Genomic DNA, 12,945 nt, shown 5'->3' on the forward strand with positions numbered 1-12,945 from the left:
GACCTATCCTTGATAATACAGCATATCTCTATCCTTTTTGCTTATCTAATCGGCAATAAACCTATAACACAGTCATGCATGTTGGACCCGGCCTCGTAGCGTGGCCCCTCCAGACCCGTAGCGACACCAGACTGACCTCTACACCCCACACGGCCCGGATTAATGCCGTCTACCCGACCCAGTCCACACCTGGTCCCTCACAGAACCCGGGGCTACCCAAGTCCTTCCCTCCATCTTCCCGACACCGGGCAACCCCCCCCCCCTCCATCGGCCTCGCGGCCTCCAGTGACCAGACCCCGCACCCCAGATGGCCGCCCTCGGCCCAAGCGCAACCCAGGCATAGTCGCGCCATGCCGGCTGGGGGGAGAGAGAGCTCCTGGTGCGCAGAAGAGGGAGGAGTAGTTTCACTCACACCTGGCCTCCTCTCAAGAGATAGTTTCAATCGCCCCTCCGGCCACCCTGAGGGCTGGCTCCACGCCTGCTCCGTGTCTGGGATATCCTCCTGACCCCGCCTTGAAAGGATCAAAGGGCCGCGTGGCCGGAACCCCCAACAAACGACCCCCAGGCGCTAAGACCCCTGCCCGTGAGGACTCCGGACATCAAAGAGGAGTCGACCTATAACAAGGGGCGCTCTGGGACTCTCGGCAGTTGAATCCCAGAACGAAAAGAGCCCTGCTGACGTGGTCGCGGCTGAAAGAACATCCTCCCAAGGTCCGACGGAACTCTTGGAACCTCGGTGAGCCCTGCAGACAGCGTCGCGGCTCCACCTGGCAGAGACGGACTTCTGCCTAAAAACATCTGAGCCCTGCTGACGTGGTCGCGGCTCCCCTTGCAACCTTGAGAACTCGAGCCCTGCAGACTTGGTCGCACTCTAGAGACATTCTGGTCCGGCTGGACCCCAAAGATCGTATCGTATCCCCCGGCTCGAGGATTGAGAGCCGTGCGCCAGGTACGCCCCTGCATTGACCCAGATCCTAAGACTGTCCCACTACCCCTTTCCCAACCGAGACTTTGTGAGCCCTTGCTCTACTTGTACAGACGCCTCTGCGGATCAAAAAGGTCCTGATATTTCTAGATAAAGAATACGTACTTCAGAATCTACGGTGTGGTGTCTCTGTTTTGCATGGTGCTAAATCAGCGTGTACGATCTTAGGTACGGGACCCGACCCTGAGTGGGTCCCCTACCAGTGCTCGGCTACCTCTCCCGGGAAAAGTGGGTCGCAGGGTGGTCAGGAACATAATCTGTCCTTCCCTGAGGCTGGCCCTTCTAACAATGCATAACAGAAACTTGGGGAGACCTATCTTCACTTCACCTATCAGACTTCTCCACAGTAACCCTGGACAGCTTCTGTGTCAGCAGATTCGACAGATCCACAAAATAGGGCTGTGGACTGGCACTTATCTATCGTGAACATTACTCAATAAGGACTGAGTTAATCCCTATCAAAACCTGCAAAGCTTTTACCTTCACAATACTACTCACACATGCATACACCTTTAAAGGCATTCTCCTATACCGCCCACCAGGACCTCGAGCCGAGTTCCTCTCTTCCATAGGCATCTCCTAGAATCCTTAGCTGGAGAAAACAATTTCACCATACTAGGGGACTTTAATTTCCACATGGAAGCCCACAATGACCATGACACCTCAACCCTCTTCGCAGAACTAGAAGCAACGGGACTCGCTCAATTAGTAACAAACCCCACCCACTCAGCAGGCCACACTTTGAACGGTCTATTCACTAACAATAAGCAAATCACTCTAGGAAACATTCTCCCCTTCCCCTGGACAGACCACTGCGCGATCTTCTTCAATATTCACTTAATAATTCACACCTCCAATCAACCAATCTCCCTCCCCCCGAACAATTCAAAGCCTGGAAAAGTATCTCCCCTACCGTTCTCAAATCACACCTCCTGTCCTCCCAACAAGACCCAATGTATGAACCTCAGAAAGCAGCTACACAATACACTCAATGGCTCCACTCAGCCTTCAACAGCATAGTCCCACAAAAAAACACCTCCAAAAACAGAAAAACACCATCAGCCACATGGTTCTCAGAAGCACTCAGGCTCAAAAAACAAACATGCAGAAACCTAGAAAGACAGTGGCGTCGGAACTACGACTAAACCGATAAAACACGATATAAGTTAGCACTTACCAAATAAAAACAACTCATAATCACATAAAAAAGTAGGCACTATCTTAACCAAATCAAAACAGCACAAGACTCCACCAAACAGCTGTTCCAGGTCGTAACCAGATTATCTGGCCCCAAACCCGTCCCCTCCATAACTCCCACTCAAACACTCTGCGACTCTCTAGCCACATTCTTTCAAGAAAAAATTAGCCATATCTATGCTAACTTTGCTGCCCATTCCTCTACCAACAACCAGACAATTGCTACCACCGACAACACTAACACACCTATCCCCACTCAACCTGGCCTCACCAAGAATAGCACCCTCCCTACCCTTTTGGAATTCACCCAAGTCACGCCAGACCAAATCCTAGACCACATTTCCTCCATCAAATCAGGATCCCCCAATGACCCATGCCCACCCACCATACTAAAAATGATACCCGAGATCATTGCCCCAGTACTAGCCAACATCTGTAACTCTATGTTCACCACAGGAACCTATCCATCCATTTGGAAAAAAACAGTCATCAAACCACTACTAAAGAAACATAACCTCGACCCCACAGAAACCAAAAACTATAGACCCATTGCCTGCCTCCTCTTCCCCGCTAAAATCTTCGAAAAAGTAATCAATACTCAGTTTTCACAGTTTATTAATGAAAACAACCTCCTTGACAACACCCAATTCGGATTCAGGAAGGGCCACGGTACCGAAACAGCCCTCATCAAGGCCTCCGACGAGATCAGAATGATACTCGATCAGGGAGGAGCCGCGGCTTTGGTGCTGATGGATCTATCAGCAGCATTTGACACGGTCGATCACACTACACTTATCGACCGTGTCTTTACCATAGGTATTAAAAATAACGCCAAAGCCCTCCTAACATCCTTCCTCTCCAACTGTTCCCAAACAGTAACGCTAGGCAACTTCAAATCTCCACCCTTCACCTTCCCTTGCGGTGTTCCTCAGGGATCCTCGCTGAGTCCGACCTTATTTAACATATATGTGTCCGACTGGGTGAGGGTCATCAAGTCTCATGGCATACGTCTGACTACATACGCCGATGACACACAGTGAGTAATAGAGACCCAGAGTGACGGAGAAAAAGTAATGGCAAATTTCCAAACTGGAATGCTCGCAATAAGCACATGGATGGCAAACAATTGCCTCAAACTAAACTCCGAAAAAACAGAGGCAATGATCTTTGGCAACTTCTCCCCAAGCTGGTCTCCATCCTGGTGGCCAGCAGAGTTGGGCCCACCCCCACCACCGTAACAAAAGTCAGAAACTTAGGTATCATCTTTGACGATACATTAATATTTTTTCAACACGCCAACAATGTTGTCTCCTCTGCATTTTACACCATCAAAATGATAAAGAAACTCCTGCCCTACCTTCCTTCAAATGCCGGGAGAACTCTAATGAGCACGCTAGTCATGGCCAAGGTAGACTATTGTAATGCCCTATTCCTTAACGCCCAGGAAAGAGTCCTAAACAAACTGCAAATTGTCCAAAACGCAGCAGCAAGGATCCTGACCAACACTCCCAAATTCAAACCTACATCCAATCTAATACATCAGCTCCACTGGCTGCCCATCAGAAGCCGAACAAAGTTCAAGGCCCTATGTATCGCCTATAAGGCAGTAAACAACACAGGACCTGAATTCCTAAAAAAAATACTATGCCCCTACAAGCCAACCAGAACCCTATGCTCCTCAACAGCACACCTGATAAATGTCCCCAGAACAAAAAAATCCTCCTGGGGCGACAGAAGATTCACAGTCGCCACCGTCAGACTATGGAACACACTTCCCCTTCACATCAAAAACCCCCCTCTTTCTCCTTGCCTTCCGTAAACAACTCAAAACTTGGTTATTCTACCAATAACTGACCAGCTACGACCCTGTCCTATCCTCTCCCGCCCACGGGTATTTGCGCACTTAATAAATTGCATAAATAAAATTAAAAAAATTAAAAAAATTCAACGGTTACTGAAACCCAGTATCAGATTCTGCACTTATGTGTGTGAATGGTTACGGAGGCGTGTTCTTGTATCTGCATCCTGCAACCTCACACCGGCAATGCAGTTGGAGCAAGTCTGTTATTCGACGTTGGAGATGTCGTGCTGCTCATCCGGGTCACCCCTCGGTGACTTCCTCCGGGGGGCCTGGGTGCCTATCTGGGTGCCTTTCTGCTGTAAAAACTTGAGTACATCCTTAGGTTCGTTATACACAGTTGACTTGCCACCATCCATGATCCGCAACCGCGTTGGGTAGATCATTGCATATGGAATGTTCTGGTCACAAAGCTTCTTCTTCACTGGCAGGAAATTCTTTTGGGCTTCCTGGACCTGCTGTGTGAAGTTGGGGTATATGGAAATGTCCATGCCTTCATGCTTTAGACTACCCAGTTCTCTGGATTTTCGGAGCGCTGCATCCCGATCTCGGTAACTTAGTAGCCTGGCAATGATCGGCCTTGGTCTGGCGCCCGGTGGAGTTGGTGGGGCCAGTGATCTATGCTCCCGTTCAACAATGAAAACATCAGAGAAAGTTTCCCTTCCCAGCAAAGACGTTAGCAGTCCTTCGATATATTTTTCCATCGGGCCTATGTTTGTTGTCTCTGCAATGCCCATGAGTCAAATGTTGTTCCATCTTGAGCGTGCTTCGGAGTCTTCAGACCTCGCCATTAGGGCTGCTATGGTTTTATCCATCTTATCCTGCCGCTGGTCCATTTGTTGGTGCGCGTCTTCAGCATCAGAAATTCTTTGTTCAGTCATGTCTATGCGCTCCTTATGCCTGTCCAACCGTTCAGACATCCGATCTACTCTGTATGTGAGGGTGTCTATTTTCCCATCAATATTTGTTAGGGTGGCCTGTATCGTCGAGAACATTGAGTGAACATCCCCAGAAACTTCTGCGCCTGTGAGTGCCACTGCGCTCTGAATAGGTTGGTGGTCCTCCTGACCCCCCCTCGATTGCTTTTTTCGTTTGTTTGAATTGTAACTTTGATTGGGTCCTGTCCGTTTTCCCCATGGTCCTCCTGTAGGATTGGTGGGGGGTGCGTCGCTTTGCCTATCTGAATTAAATATCCAAAATGCGCCATTATCTTTGACCTTTGCCCCTGTCGTTATGCGTATCAGAGATAGTCTATTCAGGGGTGCCCTTCCTACTATGGCGCTGCGCCCTTGGACGCCACCGCCAGCTTCCCCACTGTTAAGCCGTTTCTCCTGGGTGTTGTTTTATGATTAGTTTGCTGTGTGCCAGTCTTTGGCGTGGCAAGTGGACTTTCCTATCAGCGGCTCTACTATTTTGCGACAAGATTTGTACTGCTCTTTTCTGGGCCTAGCACCGTCCAAGCAAGACCCCAGTGCAGACTCTGGTGATGTTCGACATTTGAGGGCATATTTACAAGGGCATTATCGCTGCTTTAGCGCCACTTTTTGCCGCTAAAGTGGCGATAATTTCATCGCCCTATTAACAAGGTGGCGCTAACATGCATTAGCGCATGTTAGCTGCCGTTTTAGTAACGCCACGCATCTTAGCGATATACATCGCTAATGAGATGCACAGTCGGCGTACCTTACCTAACACCATGACAAAAGGTCGCGAACAGGACATCACGTTATTTACAACGTGGCCCCGGAACCACGAAGCGATGATGAAAGCCGTGCTAACCGCGATTTACGCCGGATCCTTACGCCTGGTCAAAACTTGACTTAGGCATGTTTTGAATGGGAGGTGGCTTCTTTGGTTACGTCCACACTACCCTATTATCAAGCTTTTCATTAGCGTGTGAAATCATCACTTGATTTCACACGCTAATGATGAATATCGCCGTCTATCCCAGGTTTGAACATCGCCTGTGAGCAAGGCATTATAAATATGCCACTAACACGGCGATGTAAACCAGCGATGGGCGGCGATATTCCAAATCGCGCTAAACGGGATTTGCGATGTTTAACGCGATTCATTGTTAATATCCCCCTTGGGGACATATCAGCAACAACCGGCGATAATTATCGCTAAGCGCACTTAGCACTAGGATAATTATCGCCGGCTAGCATGGATTTTTATCGCTGAGATAGCATGCTATTAGCAACACTTGCCTCAAAAGCGATAAAAATCCTCGCGCTAATTGCCTAACGTGAGATTATCGCTGGAAACCCAGCGATAATCTCACGCAATGTGGCATTAGGTTGTTGATAAGGCCCCACAAACTTAGCCATGATATCCACCTTCCATAGGATATCATGGCTAAGTCAGTCCTGAAGCAGGCGTAAGGAAAGTAGCGATAACAGGGGTTATCACTACTTTTCTTGCCGCTAAGATTCATAGCGTGGGGCTTGATGATAGGAGAAATGTCGCTTAGCGACATTTCTCCCATCATGTCATGTCAGGAACGCCCACTTTGCATCTCATTAGAGATACAAAGCTGGGCGTTAGGAATTCCTGCGCTAATGCAAGTTTTCACGCGTTAGCGTGAGCTTGCTAATTAGGCGATAAAATTATCGCCGCTTTTCGGCCGAAAACTGCTGCAAATGCGGCGATAATTCTATCGCCTCGCCTTGCTGATATGCCCCTTGGGGGCATATTTACAAGGCGGCGATAGAAAATTATCGCCGCTTTTGCGGCCGTTTTCGGCCGAAAAGCGGCGATAATTTTATCTCCTAATTAGCAAGGTCACGCTAACGCGTGAAACCTTGCATTAGCACACCTATTCTTAACGCCCAGCTTTGCATCTCTAATGAGATGCAAAGTGGGCGTTCCTGACCTGACATGACAGGAGAAATGTCGCTAAGCGACATTTCTTCTATCATCAACCCCCACGCTATGAAGCATAGCGGCAGGAAAAGTAGCGATAACCCCTGTTATCGCTACTTTCCTTACGCCTGCTTCAGGTCTGACTTAGCCATGATATCCTATGGAAGGTGGATATCATGGCTAAGTTTGTGAGTCCCTATCAACAAGCTTTCGTGAAGTTATCACTGGGTTTCCAGCGATAATCTCACATTAGGCAGTTAGCGCTAGGATTTGTATCGCTTTTGAGATAAGCGTTGCTAATAGCACGCTATCTGAGCGATAAAAATCCACGCTAGCCGGCGATAATTATCCTAGCGCTAAATGCGCTTAGCGATAATTATCGCCGGTTGTTGCTGATATGCCCCTTGGTTCTTTGACAACTTGCTCCCAGGGGGCCCATCAACACTTTTGTCAACTCTCTGTGTTTCCTGGCCGCAGCCCTCTGTGGAGCACTAGGGTAGAGAAAGTAGTCGATGGAAAAGGCCGCCGCTGGCCACGCTGCGACCAGACTCGCCCTCCGTGTATTGGGGCTGTAGAAGGCAGGCCCTGGCCTTGGTCTGCCCAATCGTGCTGTCTTACGCAGTAGGTGTATGTGCTGTGTCGTCGGTGGCGCGGTCCCCCGCTAAAGGACATCTTGATTGTCGTGTCTAGCTAGGGTCCGCTCCAGCACACCACCTTCACCCTTGGTCGCCCCTTCAATCGACACTCTCAGTGCGTGCCCCTAAATTCTCTCAATATTTGCATTGGGAGCTTGGGGGGCGGACGAGCGCAGCGAGGTCCGCTCCCCGGGCAGATTGGGAGGGGGGAGGAGAGGGCGTGGCCGAAGCGGCCATTTTGTAAGTTTTGGGCTACATTTGGGAATAGCCCAAATGTAGCCCAATTTTCGTAAAAGAAGCCCAAGTGTATAAGTGTCAGTTACGCGCTTTCCCAGCCACCATTTTAAGTTTGGTGACCTGGTGGCTGGGAGCGCTAGAGGGAGGATAAAAAATGTGTTCAGGTTTGGTGTAGAGTAGTCGCGATAATAATGGTCATGGCTGGCGGCGACTATAGGGTGTTGGAGGTGATTCGCCTGCTGAGTGAGGCGGGAAGGATGGATCTCCTGATCCCGGAGGCGCCGTTAGCGGTATCGGTGCGCCCCGTGCGGCACGCATCGGTGGGAGTGGCGGCCGCCGTCGTGGCATGTTTGCCACCCGGACGGACGGTGAGTGTCAGGGGCGGCACGTATGCGAGGAGCGCCGCTCCGGGGATCGCGGGTGTGGGCCCGACTGGGGTGTCGATGGTGAGGGGGCGGGGTCGAGCGCCCCGGCGGGGGAGCGTGTCTGGGGCTCTCCCGCCGCGGGCGAAGTCAGCGGAAGGCCGCTCCCGGACACGGGGAGCGGCCGTAGTGAGAGCGGCGGAGGGGGCGCGGGGACATTCATGGCAGGGCCGCTCTTCTGGCAGGGGAGCGGCCCTGGAGGCGCCGGGGCGGTGGGAGGGGGCAGGGCGCGGGGGGACGACAGGGAGCGAAGCGGCGGATGGAACGAGGCTGTCTGCAATATCCCGGGGCAGCGCAGAGCAGAGAAGCGCTGCCCCGTTCGTAGTGAAGCAGGTGGAGGGTGCGGGGGGGGGGCGGGGCGGGGGAGAGGAGGCGGATGGTGGAGGCTACATTGGGCGGCACAGGGCGGAGGAACACGGCCCTGTCCCTGGCACGACTGGGAGAGGCTGGGGGGGGCAGGGGGCAGGCACGACGGGCCGGGGAGGCCGGCACGGCGGGGGGGCACGCGGCTGGGCTCCCAGGTGGGGCGTGCGGTAGACGGGGACCACTGACAGGGGGAAGGCCCTGGCCCCAGAGGGGGTTTGCGTCAGTATGGTGAAGAGGCGGGCAGAGAGGCTTGCCCAGGGTTGGGGGGGGCGAGTGGGGGAGCACACGGAGCAGGGGGGTTCGACCGGGAGGGGGGGGCACGGGGTTGACGACATACGTCGGGGGGAGGGTGGGGGAGCAGGCGGACGACGGAGGGGTGGGGCATGCAGCAGGGGGGGACTCCCCGGTGCTGTTCGAATCGGAGGGCAGCGAGCGGCATTGGGAAGGCTTGGACATTTTTGTGTCCTGGGCGGAGGGGTTAGGGGAGGCGTCCGGGGCGGGGGAGGAAGGCGACGGTGTGGGGGGGAGTTCGGGGTGGGGTGGGGCGGAGAGAGGTGGGGCGACGGAGAGGCGGGGGTTCGGGGGTTGGACGGGGGACGCGGAGGGAGCTGGGCCGAGCGGGTGAGGGGTGGGGGGGTCGGGGCGTGGGAGGGTAGCGACGGGGAGGACGGGGACGGTGCGGGGGAGGAGGCGGTGGATCTGAGCACGGTGGGGAAGGCGTGGGTAGCGGGTACGTGGGGGGCCGGTAAGCGGGGTGACGGACAAGAAGGGGACAGGCGACGCTAAGACGGGAGACGGGGGGACGAAGTTGGAAAGTGAGTAGTTGAAGACGGTTGCCATATATAGGGGTCACAAAGTCCTTGGGGGCGCATCTGATGGTGTCGACTAAGGAGAGGATCTGGAAAGGGGAATGCGTGGAGATGCTCAAACTTCTGCACAGGGAGGTCAGGGCTAAGGAGGGCTCGAAGGAAGAGGAGTTTGAGTTGGCAAAGCGGCCAAAGGTGCCGTTGACGATAGAAAATTGGACGGCGGCTTTTCTCATTTACGCTAGTGTGTACTGTGAGAAATTTCCAGAGAGGTCGGTGGCCATGTTTAAATATATGGATGTCATTTGGAAGGCACAAATTACAGGGGGTGGATATGCATGGGCGCAGTACGACGAGGAGTTCAGGGCCCGCATGGCTTGGGATACGGAGGCTAAGTGGGGAGAGCTGGACACGGATCTGTGGCAGCACACGATGGTGCTCGCGGGGTCGGGGAAGACTATTTTTACGGCCAGCGGGCTACCGCTCGTGTATCAGCCCTTTCGAGGGGGTCCCACCCGAGGGGGGGTGGGGGGAGCGGGCAGAGGTACGACAGGAGAGAAAGGCGCGTGCTGGGACTATAATAAAGGCATGTGCACGCGGGAATATTGCCGTTTTCGGCACGAATGCTCAGGCTGCGGAAAGCGGCATCCGTTGGTCAAGTGCTTGGGGGCCCAGGGACAGTTGCCAGGTCAGCAGTGGCAGTCAGGCGCCTTTAAGGCGGGGGGACAGCAGCAGTCACAACAGACGGGAGGAGGGAGGGGGGCTAAGGGGCCTGGGCCAAAGGGCTCATACTCCGGTTAAGGTGGAGATTTTGTTGGGGGCTCTGGGGGGGTATCCGGACAGGACAGCGGCGGAGCGACTACAGTTGGGATTTCTGGACGGGTTCAGGCTGGGGTATGAGGGTCCAAGGGTGCGTAGATGGGCAGACAACTTGAGATCGGCACGGGAGCACCCACAGGTGGTACAAGCGAAACTGGATAAGGAGGTACAGGAGGGCCGCATGGCGGGACCCTTTCAGGATTGGCCCCTGCATAATTTGATTGTGTCACCCATTGGAGTGGTGCCCAAAAAGGAACAGGGTCAGTTTCGCCTGATACAGCATCTGTCATGGCCGGAAGGTGGGTCGGTCAATGACTTTATCGAGGAAAGTGCGGCCACTGTATCTTACTCCTCTGTTGACGTGGCTATGTCACTGGTGGTGACCGCGGGCGCGGGCGCAACAGCGCAGATGGAAAAGTGCGACATAAAGTCAGCTTTCCGGCTGCTGCCAGTTCACCCAGATGACTGGGATCTGTTGGGCATACAATCCGGCGGCCACTGGTACGTGGACAAAACATTGCCGATGGGCTGGTCCATGTCTTGCGCACTTTTTGAATGTTTCAGCACGTTCCTACAATGGTGGTTTACGGAACGGACGGGTCACCAAGGAGTGACGCATTACTTGGATGACTTCTTTTATGTCGGCACCTCGGGCTCCGCGGACTGCCAGAAGGTGCTGGACAGTTTCCAAGAGATCACGAGGGACATGAGCGTGCCGCTGGCCCCAGAAAAAACGCAAGGGCCTAGCACGGCACTGGCTTTCCTAGGCATTGAACTGGATTCCGTTTTGATGGAAGCGCACCTTCCGGCGGATAAGAAACAAAACATGTTGGAGCTGCTGGCGAGTGTGTTGGCACGACAAAAAGTGACGGTCAGGGACATCCAAGTGTTGCTGGGACATCTCAATTTCACCTGTAGGGTGGTAAGAGTAGGGCGGACGTTCTGTAGGCGACTGGGGAGAGCATTGGAGGGGCAGAGGCCCCCGCACCACCATGTGCGGCTGTCCGCCGGGGTGAGGGAAGACTTGAGGATGTGGCAGTTTTTCCTGCAGCAGTTTAACGGGGTGCCGTTGATGAAAGATGTGGACATGGTGTGGGATGTGCAGATTTTCTCAGATGCTGCGGGGAGCAAGGGTTTTGCGCTGTACTGGCAGGGGAGGTGGTGCGCAGAACCCTGGCCCTCAGACTGGTTGGCGGGGGGCAGGAGTATTGCCTTCTTGGAATTCTTTCCCTTGGTAGTGGCGGTCACATTGTGGGGAGCTTTGTTGGCCCACAAGAGGGTCACGTTCAGGATTGACAACATGGCTGTGGTGCAGGTGGTCAACAGGCAGTCGGCAAGGGACGAGCAGTTGCTCAAGTTGTTGAGGATTTTTGTGCTGGGGTGCTTGAGACATGATGTGGCGTTTCGCGCGGTGCATGTGCCAGGCGTGGACAATGATATTGCAGATGCTTTGTCTTGTTCGCAGTGGGGGAGATTCCGGGGGCTCGCCAAGGACGCGGACGTGAATCCGGACAAAATGCCAAACCAACTATGGGAAGTAGGCAACACAGGATGCTACAATTGGTTTTAGGCTCATTAGCACAGTCTACACGGTTGGCATACCGGGCGGCATGGGAGGATTTTGTCCGTTCAGGGGCGAGGTGGCGGGCTTCCGGGGCGGCCAGACAGGAGGATGTGGTGCAGTTCATATTGGACTTCGTGGAAAGAGGCCTGACGAAGGTGACAATTGGGGGCAAGTTAGCGGGGATCGCTTTTGTTGGGAAGCTGTTGTGGGGCTATGCCCCCTCCGCGGGGGAACTGGGGACACGGATTCTGGAAGGGTGGGCACGGGAATGTGGGAGCACGGCTCGGGTGAGGAAACCACTATCCTGGGAGCTCTTGGAGGGGGTGATGGGGGTTCTGCCGGGGGTTTGTCTGGGCGACGGGGAGGCCATACTTTTTTCCACACTCATGTCTTGGATGTTTTTTGGGGCTTTTCGGGTGTCGGAGTTGTTGAGATCCAAAGGGAATCGGGGTCTGGCCTGGGGCGAGGTCTCTTTCGGGGCGGAGGTGGTGAGTATTTGGCTCAGAAAGGCTAAAACGGACCAAAAGAGCCGGGGGAAGTGGGTTGCTTTGAAGAAGGGGAGCTCGCCATCGGTTTGTCCGTTTCGGTGGGGTTTGCGTTGGAAAGCATGCTCGGGGGGGCTGGGGGACCTGGTCTTTTTACATCGGCTGGGGTGGGGCGTTAAGGCTTCACAACTACTGGCCGTGCTGCGTAAGGCGCTGAGGAGACTGGGGGTAGAGGAGAAGGGTTTTGAAACGCATTCCTTCAGAATTGGGGCGGCATCAGAGGCACATGCGAGGGGTTGGGAGAATGGGGACATCATGCGGTTGGGTAGGTGGTCATCGAATTGTTATCAGCGTTATGTGCGCAGCGAAACTGGGGGTGGGTTGCTGTAAAAAAAAAAAAAAGAAGAGGAGAAGGAGAGTTTTTCAGGGGTGTTTTCCTGGTTTTCATTCTTGTTTTTCTTTTCAGGTTCGGTTATGGGACCCCTCGCCAGGGAGATGTCCATTTGGATTGTGGGGCACTTGTTTGTGAGGTGGGCGCGGGTCCAGGCCCAGGAGAGTTACTTTGGGGACAGCCTGGGGTTCAATAAAGATTTATTCTCGGTGGCATGGCGGGGAAGGGGTGGCATGCGATGGAAGGAACTGGTAACGGTATTGAACGGGATTTTGAGGGAGGGTCGGTGCCCGGATGTGTTGGTTTTACATTTGG

General features: G+C 53.7%; 1 protein-coding gene across 1 annotated transcript in view; it reads right to left on the reverse strand.

The window, feature by feature from the left end:
* The window catches only part of LOC146833841 (uncharacterized), a 750,859-nt gene that overhangs the window by 249,366 nt on the left and 488,548 nt on the right, over positions 1–12,945 (reverse strand). The gene's annotated exons all lie outside the window — the stretch shown is intronic.

This window comes from Triturus cristatus, chromosome 4_2 (genome assembly GCF_964204655.1).
Source record: "Triturus cristatus chromosome 4_2, aTriCri1.1, whole genome shotgun sequence".
Taxonomy (NCBI): domain Eukaryota; kingdom Metazoa; phylum Chordata; class Amphibia; order Caudata; family Salamandridae; genus Triturus; species Triturus cristatus.